The 17647-nt window shown below is 39.6% G+C and overlaps 1 pseudogene; it reads right to left on the reverse strand.

The window, feature by feature from the left end:
• Positions 1 to 16679: 16679 nt before the first annotated feature.
• On the reverse strand, positions 16680 to 16797 carry LOC126337403 (5S ribosomal RNA; annotated as a pseudogene).
• Positions 16798 to 17647: the final 850 nt, after the last annotated feature.

A 17647-nucleotide genomic window follows, 5' to 3' on the forward strand; every position in this document is an offset into this window, starting at 1 on the left:
GGGATGGCCATTGCCGGGAGTCCCGATGCCCCAAGGAGACAGGCATCTACTCCTTGGCATACGCGGGGAGTTAACGGCGCAGGCATCAGTAGAGCGATCCCTGTGTTGTCAGGGGGCTACAACCGACAGGGTACATGGCGGCCCCACCACAACGGACTGGCTACCGTGCTGGATTTCAGGTGAAATGTAGTCCATGATCGTCATTGGCGCATAAAGCGACACAGCAGAACAGACTGCAAAAGAAACCGCACCCAAGAACAAAGCCACGCCCTAGAGATGGTGAGTGGGCGGGACAGCTATGCGACGACGACCAACCAAGCTAGAGATGGTAATGAGCGATGGACACATTGCACCTTGTAAGGCGCCCTTCCCCAATCAGCTCGCTCTTCGGAAGAATTTAGAAGATGGAGGTCAAACCCGGTAGGGGACCATCACATAAGGCCGAAACGTTTGAGACTCCTTTTAGTCGCCTCTTACGACAGGCAGGAATACCGTGGGCCTATTCTTACCCCCGAACCCACAGGGGGTGCTGCTGAGGGAATTAGATTAGGAAATGAGACACTTAAAGTAGTAAATGAGTTTTGCTATTTGGGGAGCAAAATAACTGATGATGGTCGAAGTAGAGAGGATATAAAATGTAGACTGGCAATGGCAAGGATAGCGTTTCTGAAGAAGAGAAATTTGTTAACATCGAGTATAGATTTAAGTGTCAGGAAGTCATTTCTGAAAGTATTTGTATGGAGTGTAGCAGGTATGAAAATGAAACATGGACGATAAATAGTTTGGACAAGAAGAGAATAGAAGCTTTCGAATTGTGGTGCTACAGAAGAATGCTGAAGATTAGATGGGTAGATCACATAACTAATGAGGAAGTATTGAATAGGATTGGGGAGAAGAGAAGTTTGTGGCACAACTTGACCAGAAGAAGGGATCGGTTGGTAGGATATGCTCTGAGGCATCAAGGGATCACCAATTTAGTATTGGAGGGCAGCGTGGAGGGTAAAAATCGTAGAGGGAGACCAAGAGATGAATACACTAAGCAGATTCAGAAGGATGTAGGTTGCACTAGGTACTGGGAGATGAAGAAGCTTCCACAGTATAGAGTAGCATGGAGAGCTGCATCAAACCAGTCTCAGGACTGAAGAGCACAACAACAACAACAAGTCAAAAATACCATATCTTCACATGGGAACAGAACAGAAAAACAAAGAACTGGACTACAGCCTGGGTACAATAATATTATGCAAGTCTTCGTGCTTTACATTTACATGTATCGACGGAAATCGAAGGAAACCTCTAAATCAGTTTCCCTTGTACAAGGAGCGACTAACACGTATAAGGCAACAAGACCCCTTAAACAGTTTAAAGGGTCTTGTTGCCTATATGAAAGGTATTCAATTACAATAAAAATATTATATCTACGTCATTAAATGAAATACTACAAATAGCTCATGGATCTGTGATCATACGCAGATTAGCATTCAGAAAAATTTAGAAAGTGGGAGAAGTGAAAAACAGTACTAGCTTACTGTTTGTGTCTCACTTGCCAGGAAGCAGACAGGTAAATAACACGCCGTGGACATCAACTGACAAAATTATTGATGATGTAGGTCACACCTTAAACAAAACTAAAACACTCTGAAATACAGAGCAATTTCTTATATAACGAAGTATTAACTTAATGACGCTCACATGCTATCTTAAGGACAACAGCACATCATACATAGAAATATTGCAATCTCTCCTAGTCAACAAGATTGTAATCATAATTGAGGTGCTATCTTTCCTTCACACCACCAAGAACTGAAAGATCAGGACAAGGTCACTAGAAAGCAAGGTTTGTGAGTGCAAGGACATGTAATAGCTCGGTTTCGAAATGAATAATCTTCATTCTACTGAAGTTCGGTCCGTGACACTAAGAGAAAAGACCGAAGAAAATTAAATCTTGCATGTAAGGTGACACATGACAAATCCTAGGCTCCAGTTTAAGAATTATCATGACAACAATTTACTGCGAGGCCCAAAACAGTACTTATTTACATCGATTAACAACGATAATAGCAGTACTTGTGCATTGTAAAATCTTTGGGTAGGGAGTTGTTGCATGGAATGCGCGAAGAGAGAGAGAGAGAGAGAGAGAGAGAGAGAGAGAGAGAGAGAGACGGGTTACAGCGCTTGTAGTGTGCGGAAGTGTGGTGTTAACGCTCTCGCAGAAGAGAGTATCACTGCGGCGGCACTACGTACGCGCACCGGCCAGATGACCAGTACCAGGAGTAAGGTCAGTGGATGGGTAGAAGAGGCTGTATTAATTACGATTGCCCGTTCGTGTAATTAGCCATGCTCCACAAGATGCTACCGTCTTCAACAACAGCAGCAGTTCCAGCAACACAGATTCATCGTTGGCTCCGAATTTCGTTGTACTCACAGCACTGAAGTAAGACTGTTAATTGACAGAAAGTATTAACGGCTAAACCAGCAGCACAACTGAATGTGATTTCATTGATAAAATTTATTTAAATAATAATCAGTTAAACTCTTGGCGGTTGTGTCCTCATTGTCCTCAGACATTGTTACCAATCAGGGTCCTTGTTCCTCTTTTTCCTTATATGCTAACCGAGTGCAAAAAAAAAAAAAAAAAAAATGCAAATAGAACAGTTAGACAGTTTATTAATGAATAATTTCACTTTTAAGAATTTTAGCCGCAGTTTACTTTCAATTAACTTTTGTACAAATGAGGCTTCAGTATATGCGTAAAGTAAAGCAATTTCATTTTTAAAAGTTTGAGAATCAATCACCGCATAAAATCAAAACCTAAAGATATGCACAAATTAAGGGTGAAGAAGTTTTATTTATTTTAGATACAGCTTGGAGCACATAGCTGTTTCGTTTGGTACGTATTCTATTTTTTATTTCTGTTCAAGTCAGTAAAAAAAAGACTCAGTTGTTCAGACGATAATTTGAAACCCAATTTTCAAAATAAATAACTGCAAAGTAAAAAATGCTTGCTTGTTTTCTACGAGGACTATCCACAATGTACATTACATTTTTGAATTGAAAATAAAGTATTGGAATTTTTTTAAATTATATACAGATGAAAGCAACACTTAAATAGTACTTTTCTACACAGTTGCCATTTACATTAAGGCACTTATCGTAGCGATGGACGAGCTTGGAAATTCCTTCGTCGTAAAACTCGGCCGCCTGCGCCTTCAACCACGTGGCTACCTCTTCTTGAAGCTGTGCGTCGTCATCAAAACGCTGCATAGCCAACCACTTCTTCATTGCTGGGAATAAGTGGAAGTCTCTCGGTGCCCGGTCGGGACTGTACGGCGGATGAGGAAACAACTCCCACTTAAAAGATTCGAGAACTTCACGAGTGGCATTTGTCGTGTGGGCCCGGGCGTTGTCGTGAATCAGCAAGATCTTTGAGCACAACTTTCCCCTGCGCTTGTTTTATATTGCTCTTCTGAGGTTGTGCAGAGTTTGGCAATACCTTTGAGAGTTTATTGTAGTGCCTCTTTCCGGGAAATCCACAAAAAACACACCGGTTCTCTCGCAAAAGACATTCGCCATCACCTTCCTTGCCGACATTGTCTGCATGCATTTCTTGGGTTTTGGGGGGGAATTTGTGTGCCCCCACTGCATTGACTGCAATTTTGTCTCGCAGTTCACATGCTTAACTCACGTTTCGTCACCAGTAACGATGCGATCGAGTAATGAGTCGCCATCTTTCTCGTAAGCGTCCAAAAACGTTAACGCTGCAGCCATTCGCTGATTTTTGTGAATCTCTGTCAAGATTTTTGGTGTCCATCTTGCACAAAACTTGTGGTTACCAAGCGTTTCGGTAATGATTTCGTGCAACAAACTTCGTGAAATTTGTGGAAAACTCATAGAGCGTTTCGTTATTGTGAAATTACGGTTTTCACGGACCGCGGCATCGACTTTTTCGACAAGTTCGGCAGTCACTATGCTGGGTCTTCCACTTCGCTCTTCATCATGAAGGTTAGTTCGGCCATTTATAAATTTTATGACCCATTGACGCACTCCACCTTCAGTGATTATATTGTCCCCATACACGTCACAAAGCTGCCGATAGATTTATATCGGTGTACAGGTTTTTGCAGTCAGAAACCTTATTATAGCACGCACTTCACACTTCGCGACATTTTCAGTCAACGCTGACATTTCAAACTGTCACAGTAACTCAACGGAGTACAGCACGAACCTCTCACTACCACGGCACGATGCCAACTAAACGGCGGAATGCAATGACACCAAGATAGCCGCGCTAGCCCCACCCCTAACGGAGACAAACGAAAACGTAATGCACTTTGTGGATAGCCCTCGTAAATTTCTTTGATGACGTTATGTTGAAGTCACTGGAAGTCATTGTTCATGTAACAAAGCTGAGTACTAACATACAGTTTAATTGTATATTTACAAATCGTTAATTGATTGCCTTTTTATAAAATTTAATGACAAACAAAACACAAGAGTGTTTTCTCAGTTTTCCTTATCATTACTTACCGACTTAAAATTAGTTTAAAAAAAAAAGTAACAACCTTCAGTTGTCACGTCAGTGTTTAACAATACATGTTTTTCTTTCCCATCATCTTGTACAGGATTTTGGTTGTAAATTGCCCTAGTGGGCTGGCCACCGTTAATTATTTCCTTTTCTTTCTTTAATGTAGCTTTTGGATTCATGACCAGTGGTACGCCTTTTCTGTCCAGTGTTGTTCGTGAATGAATTTACAAAATAACTTTCATTTTTCCAAATTATAACCCTGTTCAGTTTAATTACTTTTTAATTTTAGTAGACTTTTCCATCAGAAGGCTCTGTTGTACACTTTCCTCCTACTTATCGGTATTATTTCTTCGGAAAAGATAGCCTTATCCAATTAATAAAAATCCATTAGACATAATCGAGATCCAAGGTCATATTTCATATCGCAAGCAGGATAGACAGATTAGCTGGTTGGTTGGTTTGTGGGATTAAAGGGACCAGACTGCTACGGTCATCAGTCCATTTTTCCAAATACTAAAAACACCCACAGAGAATAAATAACGATCAGCAGAAAATATGACAGACGACACAGTACAAGAGAAAGTTAGACAAAAACCAAACACAAGGAAATGACAGACGACACAGGACAAGAGAAACGTAGACAAAAACCAGACAGAACGAATGAAGATCACACAGAGTGTGATGGTGGTTGGCCGACCATAGAAACAAAAAAAAAGGAGAAGCCAACCACTGAGAGACACATTAAAAACTCAGTTTAAAACTATAGGCCAAAGGCCAGAATCAACACAAAAAAACATAACAAACACTCAAATTAAATGATAACCCCCCCCCCCCTCCTGCCCGAATAAAACGCAAAACTAAGCCTGCTACGGCAGAGTCATCAGGTAAAAGGACAGGGAGCGTATCAGGCAGCGCAAATGTCTCCCTGCCCACAGCTAAAAAGGGACAGGCCAACAACATGTGGGCCACTGTCAAAGCGGCCCCACAGCGACATAGAGGAGGGTCCTTCCGACGCAGTAAATAACTGTGCGTCAGCAGGGTGAGGTCAATGCGGAGCTGACAAAGGACAACTGACTCTCTGCGACTGGCGCGCATGGATGACCACCACACAGTCGTCGTCTCCTTAATAGCATGGAGTTTATTGGGTATGGTCAGATTGCGCCATGCAGCGTCCCATAGAGCAAAAACTTTGCGCCGGAAGAAGGCCAACGTCCAGCGATGGTTTACTGGTGGTCTCTTTCGCCAGGCGGTCAACATTTTCATTGCTGGGTATCCGAAAATGACCTGGGGTCCACACAAAGACCACAGAGCGGCCGCAACGGGCAGGCCGATTAGTAAGGGGGACGTTACAAGCTAACTTCTAAATTTCTCTCACTCATCCCATTATGGAGAGGCACAGGCAAAACTATATCACACACATTTGTACAATATGTCCTACGTGAAGTAGGATATGTTGACACAGTGATTTCGGAATATAGTACCAAATTTTGCTCAAGAATCTGGCCAAGAACTTAAAGGAATCACAAAATTAAACCCATGTTTATCTCTCCCTACTGGCCACAAGCTAATTCTTCTAAATGCCTGATGGGAGAAACCAAAAAACTTCGCAGATTATATTGGCAACAACGTGAGATGTCGAAGCTAGGGCGCGATCGCCAATTCGTCTATTAAAGCTTTCTTGTATGAATGTATGTGGGCTCCGGTGTAAGCAGTCAGAATCTTATACGATCTGCAACGGGCGATCTGTGTATTTCAGACGTGCGTCATGACCATATGGCGTGATTGCAGAGTGTGAAAGTAGCGGAGTGGCGCTTACAGAGTAGTTACATTCTCTGGAACTATAAAAATTAATAACTGATCTGTAAGTAGCCCGAGGAACTTCATATTAGGTACATAACCTTCTGTTGTGTAAAGGAACAATCTGTCAAAATCTGAAGTCAATACCTGTCATAATTTGGAAGTTACAAAAAAAAAGTCAGTAAAAACGTAATTATCCGACACTTAAAAAACTAAGTCAACATATATGTTAATAGTTCGCCAACTGTGACTATTTGAAAAGATATGATAATACTTTCAGTGTTTAGATTCAAATTAGCAAAGTTCTCATTTTAGAAAACCTTTCGTAATTTTGCTGTTGTAATAACTTTAAGAATTTCAAGTAGATATTTACTTTTTGTGTTAGAGTGAGTGTGAAAGAGAGTACTTGTGTGAGTGTATGTGGGACATTCGCCAATATTAAATTTTCAGTTTGTCATTCTCTGTAGGAACTTGCAAGTGTTCCAGCTTTGTATCGTGGGAACGAATCCACCAGTGGTTCCCCTACTAGTGGATGTCCAAACGTGTTTGAATATATTACAGACAGCCAGAACGTTTGTGACTATATAGTTAAATTCCAGACGTAAAGTACAGCTTAACGTTTATTTCATGTTATTTGTTTAACAAGACAGCTTTGAGTTGCTTATTTCAATGACATCAATGAGCTGAGAGCAGTGGTTGGTTCCTGCTAGATTTTGGCGCGAGCCGAGCCCTGAAAGTCAGTTCTGATTGGCCGTATTTGGGTACAGCCAATAAGAAGTGAGACGGTTTGCCACCTAATTCAGCAGATAGAGGTGCTTGTAGAAGAGCAGAGAGAAGAAGGAAGTGGTGGATTAGCTTTGGAAGGAGCAGGTCATGCTGAAAATGTCCGAATGCATTATGTGTAAAATGAAGTCATATTGTGACTTCCGCGTGTCGGTACAGTTATAAAGGTAGCTGATGTTTACCATTAACTATATGTGAAATTTTAAGAGTAGAGAGATATTTTGTTCTGGAGAAAATCGCGTGTGTAAACTTCGAACTAAAAGCGTGGCGATACTAAGTAATTTTTTTTCTGAGTATTTAGGGCGAGCAAAGCTTTCTTTAAAGACAACCACTGAATGCCGAGTGCAAAAGTAAATAGCAGTTTATTGACTGTGTTACTCTCGTAAATGATTTCGGAATTGGATAGGAAAAGTTCTGGCTGTTTGAGTGTGACGAGGACGGTGAACAGGAACTTTAATGATTTCAACACATGTGGGCTGATGATCTTGCTTAATAGCAATAAAAAATAATCCTGATGCAAGTTAAAAAGAACCTTCGAACTTAGATATTTGAACAACAACCCATTTCAGATTTATTATGTAGAGTTCACAAGACTATTTTCAGCTTTTTGCACTTATAGCGACCTCCGGCGTGTAGTTATGAAATCTCAGTTTTCTTCAACCCTTCTTTTCAGAGATCTCTTACGTAGCTGCAGTCAGGAGTTACGTGTACAGATCTGCAGCAGTATCGAGGTAGGTGGAGGTAGGTGGACAATTTATGTTGCCGAACCGCAGTCGATGTGCGAAAGAGCGTGTTACGTCGCAAATATCAGAACTGGGATAATCATATACACATATTTTACAACATTTTAAACGAATTGCCACATGATTCTACTTCATTGCCTCCCTTACTCGTACTTGGGAAAGAGCAGCCACCATACCGAATAAGAGAGCTAACTCACGCAAACTACGAGAAATCTGCAGAGCAAATGAAGGAGTTGCAACACTGTAAGCTAAATGTCGGAAAGCTATACACTGGTCAAAAAGTACTTGTGAAATTTCATCCTTTACCACACACAAAAAAAACATCTAAGTCATATAACGGACCTTACAGGGCTCTTCAAACATCACACGATAACGGAGCAGAAATGGAAACAATATGTAAGAAAAAGAGTAAAGGGATTCATCACATAATACAAATTAAACCCGGATTGAAATTTTGACTGTGCAGCAGAGTGTGCGCTGATATGAAATTTCCTGACAGATTTATCTGAGATGAGAGACGTAAAGGTGTGGAGACGGTCGTGAGTCGTACTTGGATGCTTCAGTCAGTGGCGCGCTTGCACGCGAAAGGCAAAGATCCCGAATTTGGGCCTCAGTCCCGCACACAGTTTTAATCCGTTAGGAAGTTACATATCAAATCGTATGGAGAATAGGGATTATATTTTCCTCAGATATGATCATCTTGAAAACTTCCTTGAAGTGTTGTGAATATGGCATATATTTGTGATATATTACGTTCTTTACAATATTTTGAGTTTTATATATATATATATATATATATATATATATATGACAGCACTCGCCTGTTGAAGTGGATTTACACATAATGTTGACTTCAGGTCAGATTACGATAGGTATTATATCATCATATGACATGTATGTTATCATCATACCTGTTGTTTGTTACAGAAGAAAAAGCTACAGGTAATATAAAATATATGTATATTAAAACAAATCTGATTCTTATCTATATATTCGAGATTTACGAGACATATCTGCACATAGCAATGCGCCACTGAAGGGGAAGTTTTACCACTATATGATGACACTAGGCAGAAATGAAAAACATGAGAGAGAAAGCTGTTGATTGAAATACAGATTTCTTATGCTAAAATGAATATTTTAGTGAACAATATGCTACCAATCTGTAAAGTTTTTTCTTTTTTTTTTACATTTTTAGCACTTATTAATCAATTTTCTTGCCATGGATTAGTGTACTTTTGTGAAATGCAAACAATTTTGTTGCATTATATGACTACTGCTTAACACAGCTATTGCCTCATGTGAACATTTGTGCTTTATTGTTGCTGCATTGTTTTTATGATGAAAATTTTTGTGTGTGATTTGTCTTCGCTTGAAAATGTGTACTTCATTTTGTTTACTCATCATCATCATCATTTACAACTGATTATGCCTTTCAGCGTTCAGTCTGGAGCATAGCCCCCTTATAAAATTCCTCCAAGATCCCCTATTCAGTGCTAACATTGGTGCCTCTTCTAATGTTACACCTATTACTTCTAAATCATTCTTAACCGAATCCAGGTACCTTCTCCTTGGTCTACCCCGACGCCTCCTACCTTCTACTGCTGAACCCATGAGTCTCTTGCGTAACCTTGCTTCTCCCATGCGTGTAACATGACCCCACCATCTAAGCCTGTTCACCCTGACTGCTACATCTATATATTTTGTTTACTGGTTTACTATAATTATTTTTGGTGCATATTCATAAGATAAGATACTTTGTTGTATTGCATTTCAGATGACATATTTCTCATTTTCATATGTGTATGATAGTGACTTTGACGACATTGCTTTTCTGATGGAATACATTTGTGACTATATGTATATAACAGCACATATAGTTTACTGAGAGCTCATTTAGGATAAGCAATTAGTGTCACATCTTCTAAATAAGATAAATGTCATGATTAATAAGAGAATTATGAAAAATAACTATAGGAAGACAGTAAATCGAGAATATACTAGGTCGCCAAGAAATTAGAAAGAAATGAGGATAGATACCTGTAAGTAGCGAAGTGTGTTAGTAAGGAAGTCGAATAAAGCTGCATATTTTCTTAGCTTGAAGAATGATGTTGAGTGCAATGTGGAAATATAAATGAGAATAAGCAGTTTGAATAATGGTTACATTATGTCGTTATGGTGGTGTAATTACGAAATATTACAGTGAAGACTGAGTGTGATGTTTTTGACAGGTAAACTGACATGAAACGTATTATTATGTGAATATGATATTTTTGGAAAGTAACTTGGGATAAAACGTATTATGAAAAGAGTATGAGGTTTCAGCGAAAATATAATTTCATGAAGTATGCGTACAGTACAGAAGTTAGAAATCCGATTAGTAGATTACAGTAGTGTATGGTACTAGGATAAAATATCACACAGACTGACAGAGACTTTGAAGTGCACTCAATTACCTTCCTTTTCCTTTATATTAACTATGATACATTTATTTGTTTGTCGTTTGTTTCTGGTCTATACACCTTCCTGTTTTTACGTATTTTTTCTACCACTGTTCCTAAGATTTGCATGTTAGTCCATGCCATACATTTTCTGAATCTTTAGGTAACGTGAGATCTGTGATCGTGTGCACATTTGATTTTCTTGTATATTTTCTTGGTCTTTTGTCTCCATTAAAAGATATTCATGTTTTGTTAGTTGCTCCACTTACGGGTATTATGCTTTACTCTTCTATCTTGCACAGAATAGTGTATAATTATTTGTGTGCATAGACCTCTTCTTGATCACACTGATTATTGTGGTCCACAAATATTCATACATTTTCATGGAACACTCTTGTACTATTTCACATATTTGCTAGGAACAAGATCATATTTTTTTACTATATGTGAAAGTTTCATTTCTTTTTTTGGGTTATTTCATTAGATATTTACAGATTATTTCTTAGACAGACAACACTGCAAGTGCAGTTCAGATTTCTGTAATGTGCTTTAAATAAATGAGTGAAGTTGGTAGGTGGTCAACTAATTTTTAATTTTGCACGCACTTAAAGGAAATAGTAGCACTAAGCGCGCAGATATCTACGAGACCTCAGATCCACGTATGAGTTGCCAGTGGAAAGTTACTTCCGTGAGTCTGCTCATATCTGATTCTATACTTACTGCCAGTCATGATAGTGTTGTCAGTGATGGACAATCAGTTGCCTTACTGAGTTTACCTCTGATTTCGCTTCATGAAGTTTGTCAATACTGTGCTACTTGCACTCCCTTTCTTAGCAACAGGACTGACGACGAGAGAAATTAAACTGTATATTCGTTAGTGCTAAGTAATGCAACATTTTATCTTCAATTGTATTCCCTTACTAGACTCACTGTTAATAATATGAGGCATTAAATCAAATCTTCAACGTGTATGAGCTATGAAATATTTATCTGCATTGTACAAAACTTGGTCATTAGTATGTCAGCTCCCTCCCTGTGCAAACACAATCTTCATATGTAAAACACTTTTTCTTGTACATTTTGAAACCTAAAGTCCTAACATTTGTGATGTTATTTATAATTGTAGCTTAATGTACTCACTTCTATGCAATTTAAAAAAAAATCATTCTCACTGCCTTACCACAGCTAAGACAATCTCTATGAAATTATTTCTGGAAGCCAGGGGATAATGTAAGACTTTCATATGTTTTCTGCCATTATAAATAATTCACATTTACTCTACTGAGACAAAGATGAATGAGCGCACTGCACGAGTAGTGAATAAGATCCTTGATTCTGTGTTGGATGTAATCTGTGGTGCGTTTTATGGTGAGTCAGTTCTGCAGCGTTCTTACTTGACACATGGTTGTGAACAGTTGAGTTTTTAGAGAAGCATATTTGATATTAGTGATTCTGAGAGAAATTATCTGGAATACTTTATTATGGAGATAAAAAATTCTTGGTGAACTTATGTTACTGATGGAGAAGACCTGTGGAAGACTTTTTGAGGTAATCAGCGTATGCCCAAGAATGAGATGTCTGTTGGTCAGAACAACGAAATCTTTGTCCTTCATATAACTTATAATAATCATTAGTAGCGTTCATTTGATCTCTTTGTTTCCACTATGTCACAAATAACACAACTGGTTGGAATATTTGCAGTTTATGTATTGAGAGAATTTCGGAATTTTTATGGTCTCCTTATGTGGTACAGTTTTTCGACAACAACTGGAGTTTAATTTTTCAAGAACGACTTTCTTTAAAATGAAACCCTCCTCCATCATTCTTAGTAAAGTTCTGAATATTTTGGCCAAAGATGGTTTTTGGAAATAAAAGAAAGCGACATGAATAGTTTACTTTTTTCTTTAGCTGCTGCGTCTTCTGGGTTAAATTTTCTTTAGGTGCTGCGTCTTCTGAGTTATATTTTCTTTAGAGAATGTCAGTGCACCAGACATAAAACAACAAGATGAGCATGGGGTACGTTACTTTTATTTCAGGGCAGATCTCACCTTACATTCTTATAAGGAAATGGATCGTAGTCAAAATAATCAGATGTTGTGTTAAGCAAGCAGATTAAAGTACAGTGAACAGTGTAGAAAATCTCAAACAGTTATTTTTCTTCTGAGATGAGCAGTGTATTATTTTTGTGGACATTTCAAGTCAGGTATAGCACTTCATGTCACACAACTTCCACAATATACTTCGGTATTGAGACTGAGTTAAATAGTTTTCACTGAGTATGCAGTGATTTACTTTTGGCTTTTAATTAAATAAGTCTTCATTATTTCAAATTCGGTAGTCGACTAAGTGTAAAGTTTCGTTTCACGACATTCTTCGTATGTACGACACACGGCCAACCAACAGTCACTATTGCTCAGCTGTTGAGTACGATATGCAAAGCACACGTTGCACGAGGAGAAACTTTTTTGAAAAAAGAATTTTCAGTACTTTCATTTATAAATAATTTTTACAGGAAGCGCGCAACACTGCGCTAAGATTGGCACGATTACTGCGCTCTGTGATTGCTTGGAGATGGACTGAGGGGGGGGGGGGGGGAGGGGAGTGGTCGCTTATAGGATTATAGGAGTGATGACTTCACAGGACCCTATTGATGGAGAGATATACGACGCGAAAAATTGTCCAAAATTTTCACTGTATTCTTGCTCTATTGTAACAACCCCAGCGAATAAGTAGAGTGATTACGTTCTTGCTAGCAACAAAATCGGCAGTCAGCAATTCCCATTAGATCCAAAAGAATATCTCTTTAGAGGAATTTGGGGATGAGGAGAGTACTGACCGAAATTTGAGTTGTTGAAGATAAGAATGTCTGTTGAAATGAAAGACGTAGTAGCACATGGGAAATTGCCTATCAAAACATTAAGTCAGTTCAAGAAATTATTGTTTAGATTTCGCAGCTTTCACAGCGCACCCCTGAGATCGAGAACAGGTAAAGAGAGGTCGTATACGATTACAAAGAAGAATATGAAGGACAGGCAGAGTTCTAGAAGAGATACTGCAAATCCGTCACAGTAGATCTATATCCCTACAAGTCTCGCTTTATTTGTTATATCTGGAAAGGGTAGTAGGCGCATGCACGTCTTATCTAAATGAGAGTCGTCATGCGTTTATGTGTCTCGCCAACACACTTCAGGTGAGCTACATGCAGCTGCATGTTGGCCTCGACTAGGCACAGCACCCCGTCCAAACTTGCTTGATGAACATTATACTCAATCAGGTGCACACTGTGCTTAACTGCTGTGATAAACCTTTTGCATTTCTTTTATGTTTTCGTCTTTTTTAAATACAAAGAGAGAAGATGAAGCGATAGCCCATCATAGAACCTACGCCAACCGTCTTGTATTTTTTGATTTTCAGTTGCTAAAAATCAGAGGAGTTTTTCTTGTACCAGTAGGAGGAAGGAAGGATTCGCTCTCAGCTAGTGAACGAGTGAGAAGCGCCACCATTTTAAGCGAGTAACTGTAGACCGCCATTTTGGGGTCGATATGAATAAGTGAGGAATATGTATTTCATATGTGCACCGTTTAGAAAAATACAGTAATGTTTTATTAAAAGGGAGGTCGTGTGAGTTGTTATTTCAAATAGTACGCTAATTACAAAAACTGAGGCCAACCTGTGTACTTTGGATAATTACCAAGATCCGATAAGCTCAATGGGAACACGGTCAAGACTTCGAAGGTGAACACGGCGACCAAATGTCGCACAAATCTACAGCGGAGAAAGAAACTACTTCCCTCTGCAAAATAATATGAACTAATACGAACTTACTTCCAGGCATAGCTCAGCTTATTGTGCTTGTCATTCATGCCGAAAAATTAAACTCATTAATTCAATACATTTCAAAAAGCCACGCATTTCAACGTTTTATTATCATCTATTCCATTGTTTTATCATATTATACTGCCTAGTAGGAACCTTCACCACTGGACGAGAATGGCATCATGTCTGTCCCATTCTTCTTGCAGGGAGCTCTCTGATTAGCTGTTTCATTTTTTCAGTCACTTTCCAAGGCAGTAAATAGAAGAGGCATGGTAGGAAAGGGAGAGAGGAGGGAGATGTTAGGGGAGAAGGAGGAGGAGGAGAGAAGATTTGAGGTGAATATCATGGTCAAATTTGGTCCAGTATGCCAATTGCACCACTGTTTATGTCAGTTTCTTACTGGAATACTTTTATCACAATTTGAAACGATCTCCTGAAAAAAATGTAATTTTTTAACGTTTCGCTTATTTGCCCTGAATAGTGATATTGTCGATATAGACAGAAAAGCCACGAAATTGGTTACTTTCCAAACGCATATTTAGCAAGATTCGCTTTTGCAGCAGAAAGTGTGTCTGAAAGGATCACAGCCCCCTCCTGCTTACAAAAATGACACTTGAACCGATGAACAGTGTTACAGACTAATATCGCCAACGCCTCAAAAATTATGACGTTCCCAAAGGAAAATAAGCTTCCAGCAACAATCAGTGCGGATTCAGGAAAAAAGCACTCGCATTAAACACAGCTCACTTCATTCATAAGAGTCAATTTGTAAACAGCAAATGCATGTGAAGAGACAGATTGCATCTTCAGAGGCGTGTGACACTGCACCATTCGTCGACTACTGACACTCTCATACGGAGAATCTGCGCAAATTTGTGACTTGGTTGAGGATTATTTGGCTGATAAGACCCATCAAGGTGTACTGGGCGGCGAGTGTTGCAGAGAAATGACAGTAACAACGGTCGTGTCCCAAGATATGGCAGTGGAATCCCTAGGCCTAATGTTTTCAATATAAATATATTTACATGTGTGTTCAGACGCGCTATAAGATCATTCGCTGACGACGCAGTAGTGTGTAACTATCGTCGTTAGACTGTCATAAAGAATTACAGATAAACTTGGACAACAGTTCCCGTAAGTGTAGTGAATGGAAGATCTCATTAAATCTGTGTAAACGTACGATAAAGAGCACAACAAAGAGGAAGAACAGTATAGTATCCGAATACAAGAAGAGTGGTGAACATCGAGTAAGCAATTTGAGGTAATGCTAAGAAGAGGTATTGAATCAGGGGATAACGGGAAATCGGTATTAGGGAATATGAATAAATTACTACAGATGACGCTGTCTTTTATCGACTTATAAAGTCATCCGAAGATCAAAACAAACTGCAAAACGATTTAGAAGAAATATCGGAATGGTGCGAAAAGTGGCAATTGACCTTAAATAACGAAAAGTGTGAGGTCATCCACATAAGTACTTAAAGGAACGCGTTAAACTTCCGTTACACGATAAATCAGTCTAATCTAAAAACCATAAATTCAACTAAATACCTAGGTATTACAATTACGAACAAGTTAAATTCGAAGGAACACATAGAAAATTTTGTGGGGAAGGCTAACCAAAGACTGCGTTTCATTGGTAGGACACAGAAAATGTAACACACCTACTAAAGAGACTGCCTACACTACGCTTGTCCGTCCTCTTTTAGAATACTGTTGCGCGGTGTGAGATCCTTACCAGATAGGACTGACTGAGTACATCGAAAAAGTTCAAAGAAAGGCAGCACGTTTTCTATTATCGTGAAATATGGGAGAGAGTGTCACAGAAATGATACAGGATTTGAGATGGACATCATTAAAAGAAAGATGTTTTTCGTTGCAACGGAATCTTCTCACGAAATTCCAATTACCAACGTTCTCCGAATGCGAAAATATTTGGTTAACGCCGACTTACATAGGGAGGAACGACCACCAAGAGAAAATAGGGGAAATCAGAGCTCGTACGGAATGATATAGTTGTTCATTCTTCCAGCGCGCTATACGAGATTGGAATGATAGAGAATTGTGAAGGTGGTTCGATGAACCCTCTGTCAGGCACTTAAATGTGATTTGCAGAGTATCCATGTAGATGTAGTGTGAAAGTATCGTCGTTAGACTGTCGTACAGAATTACAGATGAACTTGGACAACTGTTTCATTAACTATAGCGAATGGGAGATCTCATTAAATGTGTGTAAACGTAAGATAAAGGGCACAACAAAGAGAAAGAACGGTATAGTATCCGAATACAAGATTAGTGGTGAACATCGCATTAGCACTTTGAGGTAATGCTCAGAAGAGGTACTGAATGAGGGGATAACGGGAAATCGATATTAAATAAAGCACTCCGTCTTCAGGCCACGACTGGTCTACCAGGACCATCCGACCTCCGTGTCATCCTCAGAAGAGGATGCGGACAGCACGGGTCAGCACGCCGCTCTTCCGGTCGTTATGATGGTATTCGTGACCGAAGCCGCTACTAATCCGTCGAGTAGCTCCTCAATTGGCATCACGAGGGTTAGTGCACCCCGAAAAATGGCAACAGCGCATGGCCGCCCGTATGGTTCCCCATCCAACTGCCGACCACGCCCGACAGCGCTTAACTTCGGTGATCTCACAGGAACCGGTGTATGCACTACGGCAAGGCCGTTGCCTGAAATCGAATATTCGCAAAAGACAAGTGCTACCCTGTTGGAAACCTGGATAAATGGTGGGAAATGCTGTCTGTGCAGAGCTCATGAAGTGGAAGGTGCAGATATTCTCTTCTCCTGCAACTAAAAGTCCTAATTACATAATTACTCTTCTTCAGATTGAAGGTGTTGTCTTGCTGGAAAATTTTCATGTGTGTGCTCATCTTGATGTGCAGGAATAAACTGAGCTAGTGCACAATGCCACCACCAGCAGATGTCGCAGCACCCACCCATTGCCCTCTCCCACCACACCCTTCCCAGAAAAATTGTGGGTGGAAATCGTTCAGTCTGTGCTGAGCTGGTGGACTCACGACAGGAAATTTCACTACATTGCAGGAGGCACAACAGTATAACGTGTATCAGGAAAATTGACAGGCGTTGGAATATCGACACTGGCACAAAAAGCTGCATATTTAATTTTGGATGATGCAGGTCTTGTAAAATACATTGAAAATAAGTAATTAAATAAGTAAATAGATATTTTTTCCATTGCACAAGGGATACAATCATGAAATTGACGTCAACATAGAACACTCACCATACGTAATTAGCCTGTTAATGATCACGCAAAACCTATAAGGCAAAATATCTCCCAATCATGTCTTCGTGCATGCTGTACCGTACCACATGCGCCGGACCACCAACAACCCTGTGAGTCCAGAGCGCTGGACTGGGAGACATCGGTTGCTGCAGAGGAAAGCTTTATACTGGATGTCACATTGTTTTGAAATTTCATACAAGACACTTCCTGTTTTGTTCTCTAATACACATGTTCCACACCAGGGTATTGAAAACATCTGCTCTACGTGTTAGC

This window comes from Schistocerca gregaria, chromosome 2 (genome assembly GCF_023897955.1).
Source record: "Schistocerca gregaria isolate iqSchGreg1 chromosome 2, iqSchGreg1.2, whole genome shotgun sequence".
In the NCBI taxonomy this organism is placed as follows: Eukaryota; Metazoa; Arthropoda; class Insecta; order Orthoptera; family Acrididae; genus Schistocerca; species Schistocerca gregaria.